We start from the raw sequence: 10,893 nt of genomic DNA on the forward strand, positions 1-10,893 counted from the left end.
AAAAATAAAATTACTCCCTTTCGCTCATTCAGACTGTGAAGCAGCTTTCTCTCAGAGAAATGGTGGGTTTGGTGGACAGTGCCCCAGCTCTCTCTGTCCCCTCGAGGAAAGCCCTGATCAAACTTTTCTGGATTCACTGCAGAAACGCAGAAGCTGTACTCACATGAAGGTGGGAGATGTGCCATTTCTGTCGGTATTACACAGAACCAGATGAAGGAAAGAGAATCGCACATTCTTGTTTGTAGCATCAAGTCACTCTCAGTTCTCACGTCTGTTGGCTTGCCATGCTGCACGTCTGACACAAAAGACAATCTTACTCTCAAAGCAGAGTAAATCAGCAAGTAAAATTCTTGGAATAACAACAGTGAAATCTGTCTCATACTTTCCTAAAAATGCATATTAAACCCGCTTCAGCCATGAAAACTTGATTAATGTGTTTAATATATTTGGAAGAAATAGTCATTCATGTCAAGCGTAAACAACGCAAGCACAGAAACTGGGTGAGAATAACCTTAAGGAAAAAAAGGGTAGCAGATGCTTCAGGATACAACCACACTACCATTAACTATTTTTGTGGCTAATCCAGAAAGCAAGCTTTACGTGCCCTAAGTGGAAGAAACTGTCATCTCCACTCTATCCCTGTGTGGCAATTAAGGAAACATGAGCGTTCACATACAAATGAACGAAACAAATGGCTGTGTTTCCTGCGAAACCCTAAGTTCTGCCTTTTCAAGATTAGGGAGAACAGAAATCGTGACACATGCTTTCTCCTGAAATTCAGAGTGCCCTACGAACCTCAGAGGACCACATGCAAGGAGGAAAGATAAGCAGCCACAAGAGCGGAGAAGAAGCGGCACCCGATCTGACCTGAGCACCACATGCACGGCCCTGGCACTGAGCTGCCGCCTCCCAGGCCTGCCCATATGGCTGCTGGCTGACCCTGGGGCCCAGCGAACTACCCACTATGCCCTCCTCTCACGCTCAAGCTCCCTCTTCCACGTGTCCAAGGTCTTAGCATCTTAGTTACCTAAATCTCACTCCAGCCCCAAACCTTCCTGCAACTGCTGGGAATCCTCCCATCTAACGTCTGCCTGCGTGATTTCAACCCACTTCCACAGGTAGCAGAGTCTCCATCCTTGGAGATACTCAACAGCTTGGGCAACCAGCTCAAGGTGGCTCTGCCTGGTGAATGGGTTGGACCACACAATCTCCAGAGGTCCCACCTCAACCCTCCTGTGATTCTGTGAAACTGCTTAAGTTTCCATCACAGCGCAAGCAGTCTTCCAAGAGGGAAACCTACATGCTGTAGAAAGGGAGATGATCTCTTTCTCTGCAGGCAGGTCAGCATTTAGGTTGTGCTCACGAGCAGCGATCCCTGATCATTCAAAGAGGAGCAGAAACTCTGAACATTCCCACAACAGCAAAGGACCTGGGATAAGCAGCTGTGACTGACAACCATCCCTTCAGGAGATGCAGAGTTTGCTGTCTCTTAAGTGTTCCCCTTTTCTGCTGCGCTGTAGCTGTGTACACAAGAACATATCTTTCATGCTGCTCGCAGCGCACCGACACATACACCACCGGGGAATGCTTCAGACACACGGAAGCAGCTAGCAATTTAATTAAGACATCCACACACAGAGAGGCACGTGCACATCCCATTCCTCAAGAGAAACACCTTAAATAGAGGAGCACGGGACCGCAAGAAAACTCCCGAGTCCCTTCCATCAACTGAAGGAACTCCATCCTAGAGCCGATCTTTATTTTTACCTCTGCTACACCAGGAAAAGGCTGTTCACAAACCTCAGACACAACCAGGGACTGTCTTCTGTTGCCTGGCCTTGCTTCACCCATTGTCTGTTTATTTTCCTGATGTCCACTCTGTCATTTAACCTAAAATTTAGCTCTTTTCATCCCCATGTGTTTACTCTCCTCCTGTATATCTACCTTCCTAAAGATAACAGTATCTCAGCCCTGCTTTATTATCTCAACCAGCCAAGGTTTTTACAGTGCCTTCTGGTACAACACATGATCCGTTTCCCCCCCTGATCGTCCAACAGCCCCTCTGTGAGGCTGCTGCAGGTCGAACTCATCTTTCTTTAATGTGTATGGTACACACTGTTCTCACTGTGCTTTGTTAACACTTCAAAACATGTTTAATACTTTCCTTCCTTGCTAGAAATACCTCACCCACTATCCTCTTGCCATGCATTTACTTTATTAACAGCAGCATCAACACTGGTAGCTTGATCCCAGATAGGATAGGTCCAAGGATGCCAGATCTACAATAGGCCACAGATCTAAGATCCTGGTCCTAGATGACCTGATATAGCTGTATCATTTTTCTCCTGTTTTTTGGCTGATGAGTTGCCAGCTCACAGACTAAATTCAGATGCTTATTCCCTGAAAACGTGGTCTTACACTTTGCACAATTACGTTTCATGCCATATCTATTACACCAACTCAGAGGAAAAACTAATCCTTCTTTATATGTGATGATCCTCTTCTGAAATGTCAGTGACTCTTACCTTTGAGTCATCTGTAAACTCGTAAGTGTACTACCGCTTAACTGTGACAATGATCGGAAGATATTAAACATGTTTCATCTGCTTTGAGGAACTCAATTAGCAGTCTCCCTTTGGCCCAACACTCCTGTTTCAAGATTACTGTTGCCATGTTGTTGGAGCGGGTCCGGAGGAGGCCACAGGGATGCTCAAGGGTCTGGAGCACCTCCCCTGTGAGGACAGACTGAGAGAGCTGGGGTTGTTCAGCCTAGAGAAGAGAAAGCTCCAGGAGACCTTACAGTGGCCTTCCAGTGCTTAAAGGGGGCTACAGGGAAGGTGAGGAGGGACTATTGATCAGGGAGGGCGGTGATAGGACCAGGGGCAACGGTTTCAACCTCAAAGAGGGGAGATTTAGATGAGATCTTAGGTAGAAATTCTTGCCTGTGAGGGTGGTGAGGCACTGGCACAGGCTGCCCAGAGAAGCTGTGGCTGCCCCCTCCCTGGCAGTGTTCAAGGCCAGGCTGGATGGGGCTTGGAGCAATCTGGTCTGGTGGAAGGTGTCCCTGCCCATGGCAGAGGGGTGGAACTAGGTGATCTAGCCCAAACCATTTTATGATTCTAACTCCTCTTTATTCAACTCTCTACCTATTTAAAATTTCTCCTTCTTATCTTACCATACTGATAAATCTTCATGCAAGTACCATATTCAAATTCTTTATCAAAATTGAGATGGATTACACCTATTGCTTTTCTTCAGCAACAGAACTGAAGAATATGAAACAGCTACCTTTGGCACAAAATACTTATTAATTATTTTTTATTTTATTCTATTTTCCATTTGCTTCCCTGACTTTATTATCTTGTTCAAAATTTGCTCTAAAAGATTACATACTCTAGGGGTTAGCCTGACAGGCTGTTATTTGCTCGAATCCACTTCCCATGGTTCCATCTCAAAATTTGAAGTATAAACTTTATATTTATCATTCTCATGCCCCATTGTTCAATATATTCATTAGAAACTCTGCAATCTCATGTAACAATAAATGTCTTTCCAGAGAGGAACAGAAATGTTTTCAAAAGTAAAATCTGACCACCTTTCACTGCTAGTCTCTGGAAAAGAAGTCCTGGATATTATGTTTCTCTAACTTGTCCTGAAACTGCATTGCTGTTCTTAATGTCACACTGTACTGGTTTTTTTTTAATAGCTAATATGGGAAACATGTGGTTCCTCTTCAAAGAGGCCTCTCAAATCAAACCTAAAATCAAATACCTCCCCATAACTTAATTTAAAAGGTTAAAAAGGTCAAGATTCTTTTCACCACCGAAGTACTCAGCCAATTCTCAATAAGAAATTTAATTTCTCTTATCTGGAGCAAATGTGTATAATGCACATGGCATTCAGAAACTCTGCACTTTGGAACTAAACCCACTTTTTGCAGCTGCTATTTTAAACATCGGCAGAGCCTGGAAATGAAACAAAGCCTTGTCTCATTGACATATCCCTGTGTTAACTTCAACAAATGAGTCTAAGTTTTCTGCCACTGACTGTGGAACTCTACTGTATATTCCATTGTACACTACCTCAAAACCTAATTAGCAGCACTGCAAATATTCCAGATATCTGCTAATATTATGCACATAGATGTAATTAGAAGTGTGTGTGTACATAGATACAGTTGAAAACCAAAGAACAAATGCACAGCTCCAACTGGTATCTTTATTAACTTGTTCTCAGTGGCAGTATCACATACAGGGTTAGCGTGAGGTTAATGTATACCCCACACTGTGACCTTTCAGACTGAATTTAATTGCATCCCTACCAAGGATACAGAAAAATGATAAGGTGCACGCTGATTGATTTTCTTCCTTGCAGACCACAAGAGCATATTTCAACAAAACCTTGTCATTAAATTCACAGCACAACTGAAAAACAGTTTCAAATGATATACACCCTAATCTAATTTTCAAAACTGTTGTATCAAAGATCCTCCATCAGAAGCCGCAAAATCGCCATGTAACTCTTCTGTAAACCCTCTATTCTGCGTACAGCGTTATCCTTCAATTGTTAGCGTGCTTAAAACGTGTATAACACTGTCAGAGCCTCGCTGCCAAGTATTAAAGAGCACTTCAGGCATTCTGCCTCTGTAATCTTTGGGGACTTCAGTAACTACCAGTCAGGGGAAAATCAAAGTAAAAAGAAAAGACAGGTCATCATGATCCTATATGCAATGTAATCTCATGACAAACATTTCTACCATACTTGCACAACACATTCAGGTTCTAAAAGAGTTTTACTGTCCTTACTTTAGTAAAGCTGGGGTGAACATCTCTACTATACCAGTGCACGATGAACTACCTGAATTGGGAAATTTTGTCAGAATATTTTACAGACTGTGATTGCTGTATAAAATATGATATGCCTCATTACAGAGGTTTTATTCTAAGCTTTATTTCTTTTCTTTGATACTAACTTAGATTTTTTGCTAATTTTTTATTATTCTTTTAAACAAAATTTTTGTGGTATCTTCAGACATTCAATAATAACACTATGTTCTGCACCAAAAATGCCCATGGGGAGCTTTGAGATATGTGTTTGTTTAAAGCAGTTTCTGCTTGCAGTGGATGAAAGTAACAGCCAAGCGCACCGGGGTTTCAGGGGTTTAAGGACATGATGGCAGGCACATGTTGTTATAAAGGTATAGGGGTTTTAGCTATTGCACTCATCATCACAGTCTGAACGACTCATCTACACAAAAGTGCTGCAGAGCACTGCGTACAGTTGAACCATCACTTGGATCAGTTGCATTCAGAGGAACAGAAACTTGGATGAGCCCCAAATTATGGTAGACCTAATGTACCATTTGCCAGCAAATGATTTGTATCAGAAATGACTTTAAATGACAATACTAAAATTAAATTTGTCCCATGTTTAACATGCCCATTAAAAAGAAATCCTTCAACGCCATTCACCGAGGCTCAAATGTGGAGAGTCAAAACGACTGTGCGGTTGGCCACAGCCCACCCTCAGCAATATGCCTGACTCAGACAATCTGCAAATGCTGTGGAGGCAAGGGTGAACTTACCCACTCCAAAATTCACCTTTACAGCTACTCTCTTTCCATAGGTTTGTGCTACACAAAGGTCCTGGGGAGTGCATCAGGTACATCAGGAGCCCCAGAAAACCAAACTCTGGGTAGACTGGGATAGTCTGACCTACATGAGTTTTTGTTGCTTTACCAAGACTCGATTTTAATTTCACAGCAAGGCTGTGCCTGAAGCAGTGCTGGAGCCTCCTGAAGCCTTCAATCACCCCTAGCTTCCCTCAGAAAGAAACAGAGCCCAGTGGCAGCAGCAGGGTGGGGCAGACCTGGGGCTGGGTGAGTTTCAGAGACCTCTGAGCTAGGAGTCAGTGCTGTTACAAAGCAATCTCCCAAGAGCCCACTGTGAGCCTAAATTCATAATTTCTCATTTAATTAATCAGAATGGAAGCTCAGTGTGAATGATTCCACTAAGGCAAAGACAGAGTTAGCCTCATCACACATGCAGCAGCATATGTCTCCTTCAACATCCACTGCAAAATAGACACCGAATGGAAAACAGGATTTTTAACTTCCCATTGCATCTACTGGTAAAGAAGACATTCTCAAAACACTGCCTATCTTAATGTAAATTACTCTAGCGCAAAGATAAATATCAAAGTTATGTGAAATGCTAGGTAAGGAGCAAAAAAAGGCTTAAAAGAACAAGAAAGAAATAAAAACACCTACAAAATCTCCAAAGACAAAAAATAAACAGCAGTTTGTTTGTGTTCCCAGGAAAGCCCAAAGCCAAACATTAGCATTTTCTTTTGGAGGCAACTTTCTGCATGTTAAGAGCCAGTTTAAATAAACGGCTGGCTTTTCTTCTTAGAGTATTTGGGGAATCTGCAGATTTTTTTCTCCTTTGAGAAAATAAACATGAAAACCAGTGCAGGAAGAACTCCACACAGGAGTAGCACAGAAGAAATTCAAGTACCTTGTTACAATTATAAATGAGATCTTGGCTAGGCAGAAATGCATATGAAATGCTGTCAGGTGGGAACGTTCGCCAACCATTCTGCAGTCACAGAAACCCACCCTTGTCATCTCGTAGCTCTCACTTTGCCATTCCTCATGAATTTTATATGGCTTTTCATTTTTATTCCCACACTCGTCTCTTACTCTTGCCTTAGCCCATCCCCTGCTAGATCCCAGGGCTCTTCTTTTGTATCCCAAAAACCTCAGCTGAGGATTTGCTGGTATCTAACATGAGAGGTTCAGGGGCTCCAGTCAGCTTTAAGCTGCAGTAATTTTTTTCACTTAGTAAAGCCTTGAGGGAAAGCAATTTTTCTTCCTTGCTAAACATTCCTCCTCTGCTGGGCAAATAAATTATCTTCTGTTATTTGCAAAGACACTCAAGTAATATTCTTGTTTACCTTTAAAAACGTCTTTGTGCTATCCCTAGTCTAGCTCAGGGAACTGAGCCGAAGGCGCTGCAGCTAATGGACGGCAAACAGGAGTAAGAGCCTCAACGCTGGAGAGCAGTACCCAGAGAAATCCGTGCACGGGAAAACACACACACATTCACTCTGAAGTCTGAGTTCAGCCTAAGGTAGCAGCAGCAAAATGGATCTCAAGACAATAAGCATCTTCGGTGAGCAATTTCATTTTACGCATCACCTCAGCAGAACCATGGTTTTCTGCCTCCAGGGAAGGGTGCAACAGGTACGCATGAATGGCTGTTTAGACAGATCAACACTACTGCTGTATTAATTCCCCCCCCACTTACATAAGGTATTTCATGATCAAAGTATTGAAATCAACACTGCCAAAGCAACGTTATTTGAGCAGTCAAGTTAAGCACATGCACGTTCGAAGGATCAGATCTTAATGAGGTTTTTTGGTTGGTTTTTGGCATGAATACAACAAACACTTCAACACAAATATAACTCTGCCCATGTAAAGTGAAGGGCTCTGCTCATGTAATTAGCATCTACAAGCACAAGTATTTGTTTATAAGACTCAAGCAAATCATTAAATATTTATTAGATTAAACAGACTAATTAGATAATCGGACTAATTAGTCCTGAAATATCTGCTGTCTTAAACTACATGACCAATATGTAATGTTACCCTTCCTTTATCAGTTCTCATTGAAATGAACCCTTTGAATGTGACACAACTGCATTAAACCAACCAGATTGTTGGTCAAGTCTTTGCAGGTGGCGCATGAAACTCAATGCATCTAAAGGAAAACCAGCGTACTGTGACTCCAGCCAGTAAGGCTGTAGACAAACCCTGTCTTTAACTCAGCCATCACAACCTCAACTGTTTGATGCACACCAGCATAGACTTTAGTGAATGTAAAGCCTATGAACTCATAGGGTCCTTCTGAAAAAGAGAAGGTATTCAGTGCTTACCTGGGTCAGTTTAAATTACCAAAGCTGGCTCTGAATTTATCAAATTCAATTTGAAACTGAACACGATTGAAATGTTTTGCAGTAATATGTCACTTCCTAAGAAAGCTCATGTCAGAAATATTTCTCAGATGTGGGTTAAGATTTCCAGATTAATAGAGAGAGCAGGAGAAAGCCGGAGATACGTGTTCCTCACCAAAAGCCACTGACTATCAGCATTAAACAGCATTTGTCCAGGATGTGACAAGAGACCTGAGGCTGGGTCTTGGGGCTACAGGAAAGTGCCTGGCTGAAATATACCTGGCTGCTCTGAGATGAACTTTTCTCCGTAGTTTCATTACCATTTCCAAAAGGCCCAGTTTTGCTTCTGTATGAAAAAAACAAGTTTCAAATCTAGCATTTTGCACCAAAATAGATTTGGGGGTTTGACCAGACACCAGCAACCTGGCTTACAGTGCATCTCCTGAACTACCAATGCAGAACATGAACTTTTCATAACATTCAACAGAAAAGCTTACCTCTCTCCTCCAAACTCCTACTAGTATCTGACATAGCTCAGATGACGTTTTTCTTTTTCTGTGCATTTTCCACTTTCAGAACCATTTTTAACTTACTTGTGGCATCAATAAGCTACACGAGGAACAAGGTGACTGACATGGCAAAACCAAACCCAACACAAAAGGTCTCTAATACATACTGTAATGTTGTCAGAAACGGACAATAACTACAGAAACGTCATGGCAATAATAAAAGCAATAAACAGAAGCTATGTGAGTATTTATTTGTATTTTCCAGACACCTCCTGAAATTATGAGATCAATTTGCCTTTGTTTTTCTCTCATCACTCCCATCTTACCAGAAGGTAGTGCAAAACCACTGTAATCAATACTCTCTTGCTAGCCTGGATTAATAAATTTACTTTAATTGCCGCCATATACATAAAAATACTCCTCTATATTCTTCTTCCATAGCACTTTTACTGAGGATGAAGTTCTGAACACATAGCTAAAGCAAAAATAAATGCTTTTTTTAAAAAGAAAACTTACCTTGCAGCACACTTTCAGATGTCATGAAGAGGTCTGATTGCTTCCACTGGCTTTGATCTTGCTATCATGCGGCGGCTCCTGATGGAAACAAGTGACCTCAGGGGGACTGGGAGGGAAAGGGGATCACTGAGCTCAGAAAGGGTCTCCTCACATCAGACATGCTTTTTCATACTCTATTTACTTTCAGCCTGGACTGTGTGAAGTATCAAATCTCTGCAGCTCTAGGTAATGGGATGGGAGTTACCAGCTCCTCAAAGGTTCATGCTTCTCAGCTGTGGACAGGACATCTGGATGCCTGCTCCCTCCAAGACCTTGCTGATTCTGAACTTCACTTTGGTTTTGTGAGGAACTTCCAACAGCAAAACACCAGAAAGGCAACTAGCTGGTGTATCGCTTCAGCTTCCAGACGGGGAGAAAACTAGGAGAAGAAAAAGCCTTAGCCACCGTATGTTCTTTTTGTGGCATCTGCCATTTCTTTCAACAGCATGAAGTGAGCCACGGTAAGCATCAAGTGATGAATGAGTTGCTTGTCCTGGCTAAGTGCTGAGCTTAGATCGTGGGATAGAAGCTAACAAGAAAAATCATTGAAAATGCAGCACCTCTTGACATTTTCCAATATGCACTGACCTTTCCAGTACCATCGCATTTGGCTTTCCAGCACAGTCACACTGTTTCAACTCTAGGTATTGATAAGCTCCTCATTATCTGAATCCTATAAAAATCTTTACACTTTTACTGAGAGCAGAGAAAACATTACTGAAAAAGGTCTGTCTGAAAGAAGTGTCAGTTCAGTGACACCAGAAAGACCCCCACTTTGGTGCTGGGGTTAATTGTTCACACCACCGTACTGTAACCTAGCCAGGTAAGTACAGGGCAGAGACTGACGACTAATGTGAGGATGACTTCTGGTGATAGTAGTAGGTAGCTGAAGAGCACTAATGTGGTATTCAAGGACAGAGTATAGAAAATGAACCTTGTAATCACCAGCACACCTGCAAACCAGGAATTGTTTCATATGTGAGAAGAGTCCACGATAATTTACCAAGGAGAACACAAACCCCTCTATTCTCCCTTGTTTAACTCGCCTTATAAGGTTATAATGATTAGTTTTATTTCTAGCAAACCTACAAACTTGCTTTCCTTCACTTACATTTGATTAACATGCAAAGGTAATGCATTTTGTTGAAGAAATAAGGAAGATCTGCATTAAGTCACGTCTGCTTCAGAAGTCAGTTGACTCCCTACCAGCTGGAATTTATTATTTGATTAAAAATGCTGTTGTGCCAGCTGCCATGCAGCACGTTTCACTCCCTTGATTCCTGGTGGAATTAAATCCATACTAAAAATGTAGTCTAGCATGAACCAGCCTCTACTCAAAATGAATACATACCTGGAAAACACACGCATTTAAAGAAGAACCCAGCCCTCATAGACCTGGCCATGTCAATCTCTAATGCAGAAGTGGGGAAGAACTTAAAATTTCACGTATTATAAGGCAGTAATTTCATAAGGCAATGTCCTAATTATATGCTCAGGCATGTTTTTAAAGAGTGATCTCTCTTATCATAAAAACAAACCAAAACGCTCTTCCAACAGAACCAGTCCTGAAATAAAAGACAGTTGCTGAGTTTAAAAAATTAAAAGCTCTTGTATCTTACTGATATGGTGAAGCATTTACTAGTGGAGGGTAATTATTAGGGAATGTGTCCAGAGCAAAAAATAATTTATAGTTAAGTCTGTTACTGCTAATTTAGTTAGAATGACAGACTGTGTCAGGTAAAAAACCCATTTAATTCAAGGGGGACTTCTGCCTGATGTGGACTACAAGAATATATGCTGTGAACAAGAACTGAAAATGTTGCTCAGCATTAAAAGCTTTAAGGCAATTCAGACAGCCAAAATTAACGGAAAT

The sequence above is a fragment of the Leptosomus discolor genome, chromosome 5, assembly GCF_034619465.1.
Source record: "Leptosomus discolor isolate bLepDis1 chromosome 5, bLepDis1.hap2, whole genome shotgun sequence".
Classification (NCBI taxonomy): domain Eukaryota; kingdom Metazoa; phylum Chordata; class Aves; order Leptosomiformes; family Leptosomidae; genus Leptosomus; species Leptosomus discolor.